The following is a 10956-nucleotide window of genomic DNA, read 5'->3' as shown; positions in this document are numbered from 1 at the left end:
GCCTTCAATCAGGACTTTGGGTGGGACAGGACCTCTAGTCCTGGCCTCAGTCGGTTAATTAGCTGGTTCCAGTCGCTTCTGGTCCCGGCTTCAGGGTCCGAGTACCCCCCTGTGTGCTCCGGTTTCCGAGTCAGTTCCCCGGGTCGGTACCGGCGGGCCACTACTCTGTCCCGGTCCACCTCGGTTCCACCGAGCCGTCTTCCTGGCTCCTGCAGATGGAGACCGCCATCTGCCTCCTAGCCAAAGGCACCAGGGCTCCTACACTGGTACCTGTCAGTTTACTTCAGGCCTAACACACAGGCCTGACCTCCACTCCTGAACTCTAAAACTGCACTCACTGAACTGACTTTTCTCACTCCCGGTCTGTCTAGACTCCTTGGTGGGCGTCTTACAACCGCCTGGTTCCGCCCCCTGGTGTGTCCATCTAGCCCTGAGAGGGGTGACTAGGGTTTTAAGGTTGGCTGATGTCACCTGTGAGGGAACGGTGTAGAGCAGGGGCCTATCTGTGACTACCTGGCCCGGCCAGGGCGTCACAATTGTTTTTTCGTGACACATTATACTTCTTGACAGTTGTACATTTAGGCCAATATTTTTTGTGTTTATTTGTGAAAAAAATGGAAACTTGGTGAAAAATTTTCAAACTTTGAAATATTATGCCCATAAATCCAAGTATTTTGTCACACAAAGTAGTTAATAAATAACATTTCCCACATGTCTACTCTACATCAGCGAAATTTTTGAAACATAACTTTTTTTATTAGATAGTTAGAAGGGTTCAAAATTTATCAACAATTTCTCCTTTTTCCAACAATTTTTTTTAGGGACCACATCACATTTGAAGTGACTTTAACCCCTTAACGACCGCCGATACGCCTTTTAACGGCAACAAATTAGGGTACTTCTTCCAAACCGCCGCTTTTTAACGGCGGTCAGAAAAAAGGGTCTAGCGCCCCCCAGAGTCGGAAAATTTCCGGGGTCTCAGGTGCCGGGGGTAGCTGAGACCCTGGAGATCATGATTCAGGCCGTTTTTACGGTCCCCGCTCACCAGATGACCGGTATACACCGTATACCGATGATCAGGTTACAGTAAATGGCAGCGCCGGTAAAAAATAATTTATCTCCCATCTGGCATAAACAAACATGTCAGAAGGGAGATAAATGTCCTCCCCAGTCCCCTCCGGTCCCCCGGTGTCGCCAAAGTGTCCCCCCGATCCCTCCCGACCTTCCCCCCTCCCGAAAATCCAAGATGGCCGCGCGCACACTGCGCGCATAGCAGCGTGCCGGCCGCATTTCTCTGGTTTCTGTCGCATGTGCTATGACACATATGACAGAAAACTGCTCCCCAGGCCCTGCCAGGTCACCCACTATTCCCACCCCGGTGTTCCCCGGTGTCCCCCGTACCTGTCTCAGCTCTGATCCCGCGCGGCCCCCTCCTCCTTCACAGTGAACGCCGGTCACAAATGCAGAGCGCGGCTGTCAGCTCAGCTTCCTGCTTTGCTTTCAGAGACGCTGTCTCACTGCTCGCACTCTGCAGCTGTGACCCGGGGAGGGTGGCTGCAGATTCTTTGCACCCACTCTCCTCAAATGGAGGGTCTGCAGTCCTAGAAAATGGGGGATACGTTCCCTGAACAAGCCCCCCCATATTCTAGAAGGTCCAGAATCGCTGCGGGACTTTCACAATGGATTACAGGGACCCGATTTTTTTTTTCTTTTCAATAAATTGGTGAAAGAGGGAATATTTTGGGGAGTGTTTTTTCAAATAATTTTTTTTTGTTGTCAATTTTTTTTTATTACTGTCAATTAGTTATGTCTGGTATCAAATAGACGCCGTGACATCACTAATTGCTGGGCTTGATGCCAGGTGACATTACACATCTGTTATCAACCCCATTTATTACCCCGTTTGCCACCGCACCAGGGCAACGGGATGAGTTGGGGCGAAGCGCCAGGATGGGCCCATCTAATGGATGCGCCACTTCTGGGGCGGCTGTGGCCTGCTATTTTTAGGCTGGGAAAAGTCCAATAACCATGGATCTTCCCACCCTGAGAATACAAGACCCCAGCTGTCAGCTTCACCTTGGCTGGTGATCTAATTTGAGGGGATCCCACGTTTGTTTGTTTTTTTAAATTATTTAGCCCTCCAAATTGATCACCAGACAAGGTGAAGCTGTCAGCTGTGTTTTGCAGGCTACAGCTGTCTGCTTTACCCTAGCTGGCTATCAAAAATAGGGGGGACCCCACGTCATTTATTTTAATTATTTTTTTTTGGGGCTAAATACAAGGCTAGGCATCCTTTAGTGCCACATGAAAGGCATTAAAGGGCGCCAGCTTAGAATATGCAGGGGGTGGGATGTTATATATGTTTGACATCTATCCATTCATCCACTGTAGTATTTTAGGCTGTGTGCCCACAATCAGGGTTTGCAACATTTTGGGCGCAGAGTGTTTTCTCTGCATCCATAATGCTGCATTGTGTAGTAGAAGCACAGTGGAAGGATTTTTAGAAATCTCATGCCCACTGTGCTTCTTTTCTCCGCAGCATAAACCGACCTGTGGTGCAGCTTACTGAGCCTCAGCATGTCAATTTATGCTGCGGAGATGAGTGTTCTCTGCAGGTAGAATAGAACTAAAGTCCACAGCAGCCTGAACCCAAACGTGGGCATGGGCAGCTGCGTTCTCCTGTGGGCAACACTCACATCTCTGCAGGAAGGCTGACACTGTGTACCAGACGCCGTGTCGCTGGATCATGGCCACATAGCCTAACAGTGAGAATATTGTTCCTGCAGCAACATTTTTGTGAAGTACCTGTGGATTCAAAATGCTTACTATACTCCTGAATAAAATCCTTGAGGGGTCCAGTTTCCAAAATGGGGTCACTTGTGGGGGGTTTCTGATGTATAGGTACCCAAGAGGCCCTGCTAATGTGACATGGTGTGCACAATTTATTTCAACTTTTCCAAAATTAAATGGTGCTTCTTCCATTCCAAGCTCTCACATTTATCCAAACAGAGGTTTTTGGCCACATATGGGGTATCCCTGCGCTCACAAGAAATTGAATAACAACCCGTGGGGTCCATGTTTTGTTGTTGCCTCTTGAAAAAGTGAGAAATGTGATGCTACAGAAACATTTTTGTGAAAAAAATGAAAATTTTCAATATGGCAACCTAAGCTTATCAAATTCTGTGGTATTCGTGGATTCAAAATGCTCAATATACACCTAGATAAAAGCCTTGAGGTGTCTTGTTTCCAGAATGGGGTCACTTGTGGGGGACCTCCACTGTTTAGGCACCTTACGGGCTTTCCAAATGCGACATAGCGTCCACTAATTATTCCAGCCAAATGTTCAGTCAAATGGCACTTTTTCCCTTCCGAGCCCTGCTGTGCACCCAAACAGTTGATTTCCACCACACATAAGGTATCAGCATACTCAGGAGAAATTGCACAATAAATTTTATGCTGCTTTTTTCCTTTTACTCTTGTTAAAAAAAAAGCTATCTGGTTGAAGTAACAATTTTGTGGTAAAAATGTATTTTTTTTATTTTCACAGCTGAACATTATAAACGTCTGTGAAGCACCTGGGGGTTCAGGGTACTCACCAAATATCTAGATAAATTCCTTGAGGGGTCTATTTTCCAGAATGGGGTCACTTGTGGGGGACCTCCACTGTTTAGGCACCTCAGGGGCTCTCCTAATGCAACATGGTGTCCGCTATTGATTGCAGCCAATTTTGCAGTCAAATTGCACTCCTTCCCTTCCGAGCCCTGCCGTGTGCCCAAACAGTTAATTTCCACCACATATAAGATATCACCAAACTCAGGAGAAATTGCAATACATTTCATGGTGATTTTTTTCCTGTTACCCTTGTGAAAAAAAGCTACCTGGTTGAAGTAACAATTTTGTGGTAAAATGTTATTTTTTTATTTTCATGGCTCAACGTTATAAACTTCTGTGAAGCACCTGGGGCTTCAGGGTACTCACCAAACATCTAGATAAATTCCTTGAGAGGCCTAGTTTCCAATATGGGGTCCCTTGTGGTGTTTTTTTTGCTGTTTATGTACCTTAGGGGTCCTCCAAATGCGACATGGTGCCCGCAATCTTTTTCAGCCAAATTTCCTTTCCAAAATTCAAATATTGCTCCTTTCGTTCCAAGCCCTCCCATTTGTCCAAATGAAGGTTTCAGACCACATGTGTGATATCACCGCGCTCATAAAAAAGTGGGTAACAAAAATATGGGTAAAAGTTTTGGAATTACCTCTTGAAAAAGTGAAAAAAATTGATGCTAAAGCAACATTTTTGAGAAAAAAAGACAATTTTCAATATGACAACGTAACGTTATCAAAATCTGTGAAGTACCTGTGGGTCCAAAATGCTCACTATACCCCTCGATAGAAGCCTTAAGGGATCTAGTTTCCAAAATGGTGTCACTTGAGGGGGGTTCCTGCTGTTTAGGTACCTTAGGGGATCTGTAAATGCAACATGGTGCCTGCAATCTGTTTCAGCCAACTTTGCTTTCCAAAATTCAAATATTGCTCCTTTCGTTCCAAGCCCTCCCATTTACCCAAACATAGGTTTCTGACCCCATGTGGGGTATCGGCGCACTCATAAGAAAGTGGGTAACAAAGTGTGAGGTCCAAGTTTTGGTGTTACCTCTTGAAAAAGTAAGAAAATTAGTGCTAAAGCAACATTTTTAGGTAAAATGTTAATTTTTATTTTTTTTCATTCCACATTACTTTAGTTCCTGTGAAACACCTGAAGGGTTAATAAACTTCTTGGATGTGGTTTTGAGTACCTTGAGGGGTGCAGTTTTTAGAATGGTGTCACTTTTGGGTATTTTCTTTCACCTAGGTCTCTCAAAGTAATTTCAAATGTGATGTGGTCCCTAAAAAAATGGTTTTGTAAATTTTGTTGAAAAAATGAGAAATTGCTGATGAACTTTGAACCCTTCTAAGTTCCTAACCCCAAAAAATGTTGTTTCAAAAATTGCGCTGATCTAAAGTAGACAAGTGGAAAATGTTATTTATTAACTATTTTGTGTGACATAACTCTGGTTTATGGGCATAAAAATTAAAAGTTTGAAAATTGCAAAATTTTAAATTTTTTTCTCAAATTTCAGATTTTTTCACAAATAAAATAAAAAAAATCATCCTAAATTTACCTCTAACATAAAGTCCAATATGTCACGAAAACACAGTCTCAGAATCACCAGGATCCATTGAAGCGTTCCAAAGTTATTGCCTTATAAAGGGACACTGGCCAAAATTACAAAAAATGGCCTGGGCATTAAGTACAAAAGTGGCTTCGTCCTTAAGGGGTTAAGAGACCTAGGTGACAGAACATACCCCAAAGTGACACTATTACAAAACCTGCACATCTCACACTACTCAAAACCACAGACAAGAAGTTTATTAACCCTTTAGGTGCTTCCCAAAGCAATGTGGAAGGAAAAAAATGAAAATTTTTCTTTTCTCACAAAAATGTGATTTTAGCCTTATAATTTCGTATTTTCACAAGGATAAAACGAGAAAATGCACCATAAAATTTGTTGTGCAATTTCTTCTCAGTATAATGATACCTAATATGTGATGGATATCAACTGTTTGGGTGCACAGCAGGGCTCAGAAGGGAAGACGCGTCATTTACATTTTTTAAAGCAAAATTAGCTGGAATCATTAGCGGATACCATGTCACTTTTTGAGAACCCCTCAGAAGCCTAAACAGTGAAGCTCCACCACAAGTAACCCCATTTTGGAAACTAGAACCCTCAAAGAATTTTGTCTAGATGATTGGTGAGCACTTTGAACCCCCGGTGGCTTCACAGTAGTTAATAACATTGACCCATGAAAATAAAAAACATAAATTTTTACCTCAATATTGTTACTTCAGCCAGATTTTTTTCACAAGGGTATCAGGGAATAATGCACCATAAAATGTATTGCACAATTTCTGCTGAGTACGCAGATACCTCATATGTGGGAGAAATCAACTGTTTGGCTGCACAGCAGGGCTTAGAAGGGAAGGGAAGAGCCCCTGATGTGCCTGCACGGTCGATCTCCTCCACAAGTGACCCAATTTTGGAGACTAGATCCCTAAATCAGACACCCCCATACTTTGCACTGACGAGGGGCAAGCACCCCGAAACACCGTGTCTGCAAATTGGGATTCTGATCTGGCTTATATATCCTGAGTCATATTGCAAAGGATTGTTGAAAATCCACTTGTGACTTTTAGGATCGCTACTTCCAATAGGTGGCGCTGTGCTAGAGTTTGTCTCCTTTACTGGAGAGACAATTTGAATATTTCCCAGAGGGGCATTGCAGCTATAAGTCCCCTTACCTGGCAGCCAGACTGGCTTGCAAAGTCTCCTTAAGGAGAATAGTGTTCCCCGTGGTCCCCACATAGCTTTCTCATGAGCCAGATCAGACACCCCCATACTTTGCACTGACGAGGGGCAAGCACCCCGAAACACCGTGTCTGCAAATTGGGATTCTGATCTGGCTTATATATCCTGAGTCATATTGCAAAGGATTGTTGAAAATCCACTTGTGACTTTTAGGATCGCTACTTCCAATAGGTGGCGCTGTGCTAGAGTTTGTCTCCTTTACTGGAGAGACAATTTGAATATTTCCCAGAGGGGCATTGCAGCTATAAGTCCCCTTACCTGGCAGCCAGACTGGCTTGCAAAGTCTCCTTAAGGAGAATAGTGTTCCCCGTGGTCCCCACATAGCTTTCTCATGAGCCAGATCAGACACCCCCATACTTTGCACTGACGAGGGGCAAGCACCCCGAAACACCGTGTCTGCAAATTGGGATTCTGATCTGGCTTATATATCCTGAGTCATATTGCAAAGGATTGTTGAAAATCCACTTGTGACTTTTAGGATCGCTACTTCCAATAGGTGGCGCTGTGCTAGAGTTTGTCTCCTTTACTGGAGAGACAATTTGAATAGATCCCTAAAGGAATTTATCTAGATGTTTGGTGAGCGCATTGAACACCCGGGGGCTTCATAGAAGTTTATAAGGGTGAGCCCTGAAAATAAAAAAATAATTTTTTACCACAAAATTGTTACTTCAACCAGATTTCTCCTGAGGACACTGATACCTCACAGGTGGAGGCCGAATGGGAAGGAGCAGCATTTGACTACAAAATTGTCTGGAACCATTAAAGGACACAATGTTACGTTTGGAAAGTATCTGATGTGCGTAAGCAGCTCACGCACAAGTGACCCCATTTTGCAAACTAGACACCTCAAAGAATTTATATAGATGGTTGGTGAGCATCTGGAATGCTTGAGGTCACTGAATTTTATAATATTGAGCTGTGAGCATGAAAAAATACATTTTTAACCTTTTTAACCTAAAAAATGTGGCATTAACCCCAAATCTGTCAAATTCAGTAGGGTAACGAGATAATGAACATGCAATTTATTATGCAATTTCTCCTGAGTACTCCATTACTCCATATGTTGTCAAAAACTACTTATGAGGCACAGTACAAAATGAAGAAAGGAGGAGACCCATATTGGAGTGTAGATTTAGCTGGAACGGTTTGCGGGTGCCATGTCACATCGGCAGAGTTCCTGAGCTGCTAGAACAGTAGAAACCCACCACAAGTGACCTCATTTTACAAACTGCACCCCTTAATGAATTCAATCAAGGGAGCAGTGAGTATATTGACACTAAGGTGTGTCACAAAATGTTATACTATTTGGCAGTGAACAAAAAAATAATTACATTTTTGCCGCTAAGATGTTATTGTAACCCCAGATTTTCAATTTTCATTAGGGAAATAAGTTAAAAAAAAGGCCCCATAATGTGCTACACAATTTCTCCTGAACATGGCAATACCTCTTAAGTGAGTGTACAGTGCTGCTTGGCTGCACCACAGGGCTCGGAAGGGAAGGAGCACCATTTGTTTTTTTTATAGCACAGATTTTCCTAGAATAGTTTGTAGACTCTATTTGCAGAAACCCTAAGTGCTAGAACAGAAGAAACCACCCTCATGTGACCAAATTTTAGAAATTACACCTCTCTGGGAATTCATATATGGGGGTACTGACGATTTAGTCTCTGGAAAACACCAATGGTATCAAACACAGTGAATGTTTCAGAATTAAAAATTGCAAATAAGTCTTTGTTATGCCCAGTACATTGTAGTGCCCGTACATTGTGCACGGCTTGTGCTTCTGGAAAGCTGGCCCCTGTACATTTAGGCGGGCTTCCCTCACTACATTAATGCCAAACATGTGGATGCTAACTGTGTTTTAGGCAAATTGTGGAGCTTAGAAGAGAGGGAGGTATTTGGATGTGCAGATATTGTTGGATTTCTTTTTTGAGGGAAAGCGCCTTAGCGTTTTTCCAGAGCCTTTGTGCTACCAGTAATGTGGAATCCCGCTATATTTCCATTAACCGATGATGGACCTGAGTGGGGACTTGTGTTTTTGTGGGTTGAGATGAATGCTATTTGGTGGAGAATTTGGTACAGAACATTTTATATCAGTTCCCATTTATCCTGTGCTATATGCTGAGCACATACATCTGGGTTTCCATCTACATCTCTGAAATACGTGATTCAGGTGAAACCCACAACAAATCCATTCACTAATGAGGTAGCAGAGTTACTCGGGACTCTGTTTGGCCTTTGATTAGCAGTGTCTGTCTTTTCATAGTTGAGCAAAACTGTTGATGACTGCACTTTTGTGCACATCCAAAAAAGGAGCATAAAAAGATCAACACTGCCGGGCCACAGGCCAGATGTGACTCCCTCTGCTTCATTACAGGGAATTTTGTCTGAATCATGTTTTTCAGAGATATAGTGTACGTGTCCTTGATCAGCAAATGCTGCATCCAGGACTCAGTGTGTCTTCCCCTGCGGAGAGGCAATTGGTCACCGCAAAAGACCGCAGTTGCCCGTGCCCACTATCAGGGTTTGGCGCACTGTGGACTTTCGCTCTGTTTTCCCAGCTGAGGACTCTCACATCTCCACAAGCATAAATTGAAAGGCTGGGAAACCGCTCCACATGTCAGTTTATGCTGTGGAGAAAAGAAGCACAGCGGGCATGGGATTTCTATAAATCCTTCCACTGTGGTTGTACTGCAAAATGCAGAATTTTGGACACAGTGAAAACACGCTTCATCCAAAATGCTGCTACTTCTGATTGTCGGCACAAGCCCTTACATGTATTCCCAGTGTAAGTGTGATGCCCTGGCGCCACCAGGTGATCACACAAGAACAATTCATCCGACATAATACCATCCCACATCAGGTACCATCTGCTACAAAATCCTAGCCACCCCCCTCAGGGTAGGAAGGACACACCAGTGGGCGGGACCAGGCGGATTGGGAGCGCCCACCTAGGGGTCTTGAGAATCCAGGGGAGGGAACCAGTCAGTTCAGTTGAAGTCTAGTGTCAGTAACAGAGGAGAGTTTTAAGTTGGAGTTCAAAGGTGGAGGTCAAGGCTGAACCTAGTGAAGGGTAGCCAGGGTAGTGGCCCTGGTCTACTGGCTAGGTGGCAAGCAGTGGACCTTGTCCAAAGGCAACGGGAGTCCAGTTGCAGGAAATCCAGAGTGGACTGGGACAGGGACTCCACCTTACCACACACCGTGGGTGGCGTCACGAAGTATCTACAACAATCCCCTGTACATATTACCCCCCTTTTTATTTGAGTATCCGCTCAACCCCTGGGTCCAGAGACCCCTCGAGCCACTGCGGATCCGGACCCGAGCAGTTCAGCTGCTGGTACGGGGGCGGCACACCTCAAAACCTGGCATCACGAACAGGATTGTAATCCATCCACCTACCTGGTGGAAGTGCACTTTGTTTTGGACTGTAAACGGTGCTCCGTTTTAAAAAATTTTGACAGCCACCATTTTGCTGCCATTTTTGGGCGCGAAAAACAACAAGCCCGGCATCTTCTTTCCCGGAAAAGGGCGCAAAGTTGAAGCCTCGCCCCCTGGGAATGCGGGCGGAAGTTGGTGACTCCCCAGACAGGAAGCGAAAAGGACAGTGGGTCCTGAGAGACTGCTGTCGAAAAACCAAGAGGGGAGAAAAGGGGCATGTGACACAAGAAGATAAAAGGCAGGGACACCAGGACTTTGGCAAATCCCGTTCCTGGACAAGCAAGCGGCAGGATGTCTCAGAGGTTCGACAACCAGCAAGTGGAGAGGCCCGTTCCCGGGACCGCCGACTGGATTGAAGCGCAGATGGAGAGGATGTGTCGGGGGATCTAGGCCCAGGCGCATTTTCTCATGACGTGGTGGACCACCGAGATGAAGGGCTTGGCTGCCGCTGTCCAGGCACGCGAGATGGAGATGGCCTCAGAGGAGCGGGTAAGCAGTGACCCACGCCCCTATGTTCCCCAGGAACCGTCCGTCCCGGCTGAGTGGCATGGCCTGCTCCCGTCCGCCACGCCACCTCCCTTGCCGCCTGTGTCCGCACCAATGCCCCGATCGGCCCGCTACCTCAAACAGTGGCAGAGGAACCCATCCTGTCTGAAGCAAAGGACCCATCAATGGGGACCTCGGGCCCTACCTGCAATCCCGCTCCGACATCTGTCCCGGCCCCACGCCGGACCGCAGTCCGGTAGACATCCCCTCTGGCCCCGAGCCCAGCCGCAATTATGATGACGTCATCCCCGGCTCCGGCAATCCGCCCGGCCACAACAAAGATGGCGACAACCCCGGCAGTCCGCCCAGCCGCACCGGAGGCGGTGCCCGCCCAGAAGCCACCCGCGGCAACCGCGCAAGTCGTTACCCAGTGCTCAGTCCTGGCTGTGGAGCAGCCGGGATGTACCTGCAGGGAGGCAGAAAAGGCCAATGAGAGATGGGGCCCTCGGCAGAGTGAAAAGCTGGTTGTAGCCGGCACCGAGGGCATCCATGTGGGCCAAGTCCCTGAGCAGGAAGTGGAGCATGAAGCCCGTGCCCCGTACTGGGAGTGACAAAAGCGACAGCTGAAACAA

Source organism: Anomaloglossus baeobatrachus, chromosome 2, assembly GCF_048569485.1.
Source record: "Anomaloglossus baeobatrachus isolate aAnoBae1 chromosome 2, aAnoBae1.hap1, whole genome shotgun sequence".
Classification (NCBI taxonomy): domain Eukaryota; kingdom Metazoa; phylum Chordata; class Amphibia; order Anura; family Aromobatidae; genus Anomaloglossus; species Anomaloglossus baeobatrachus.
Note: the sequence above shows the minus strand (reverse complement) of the source record.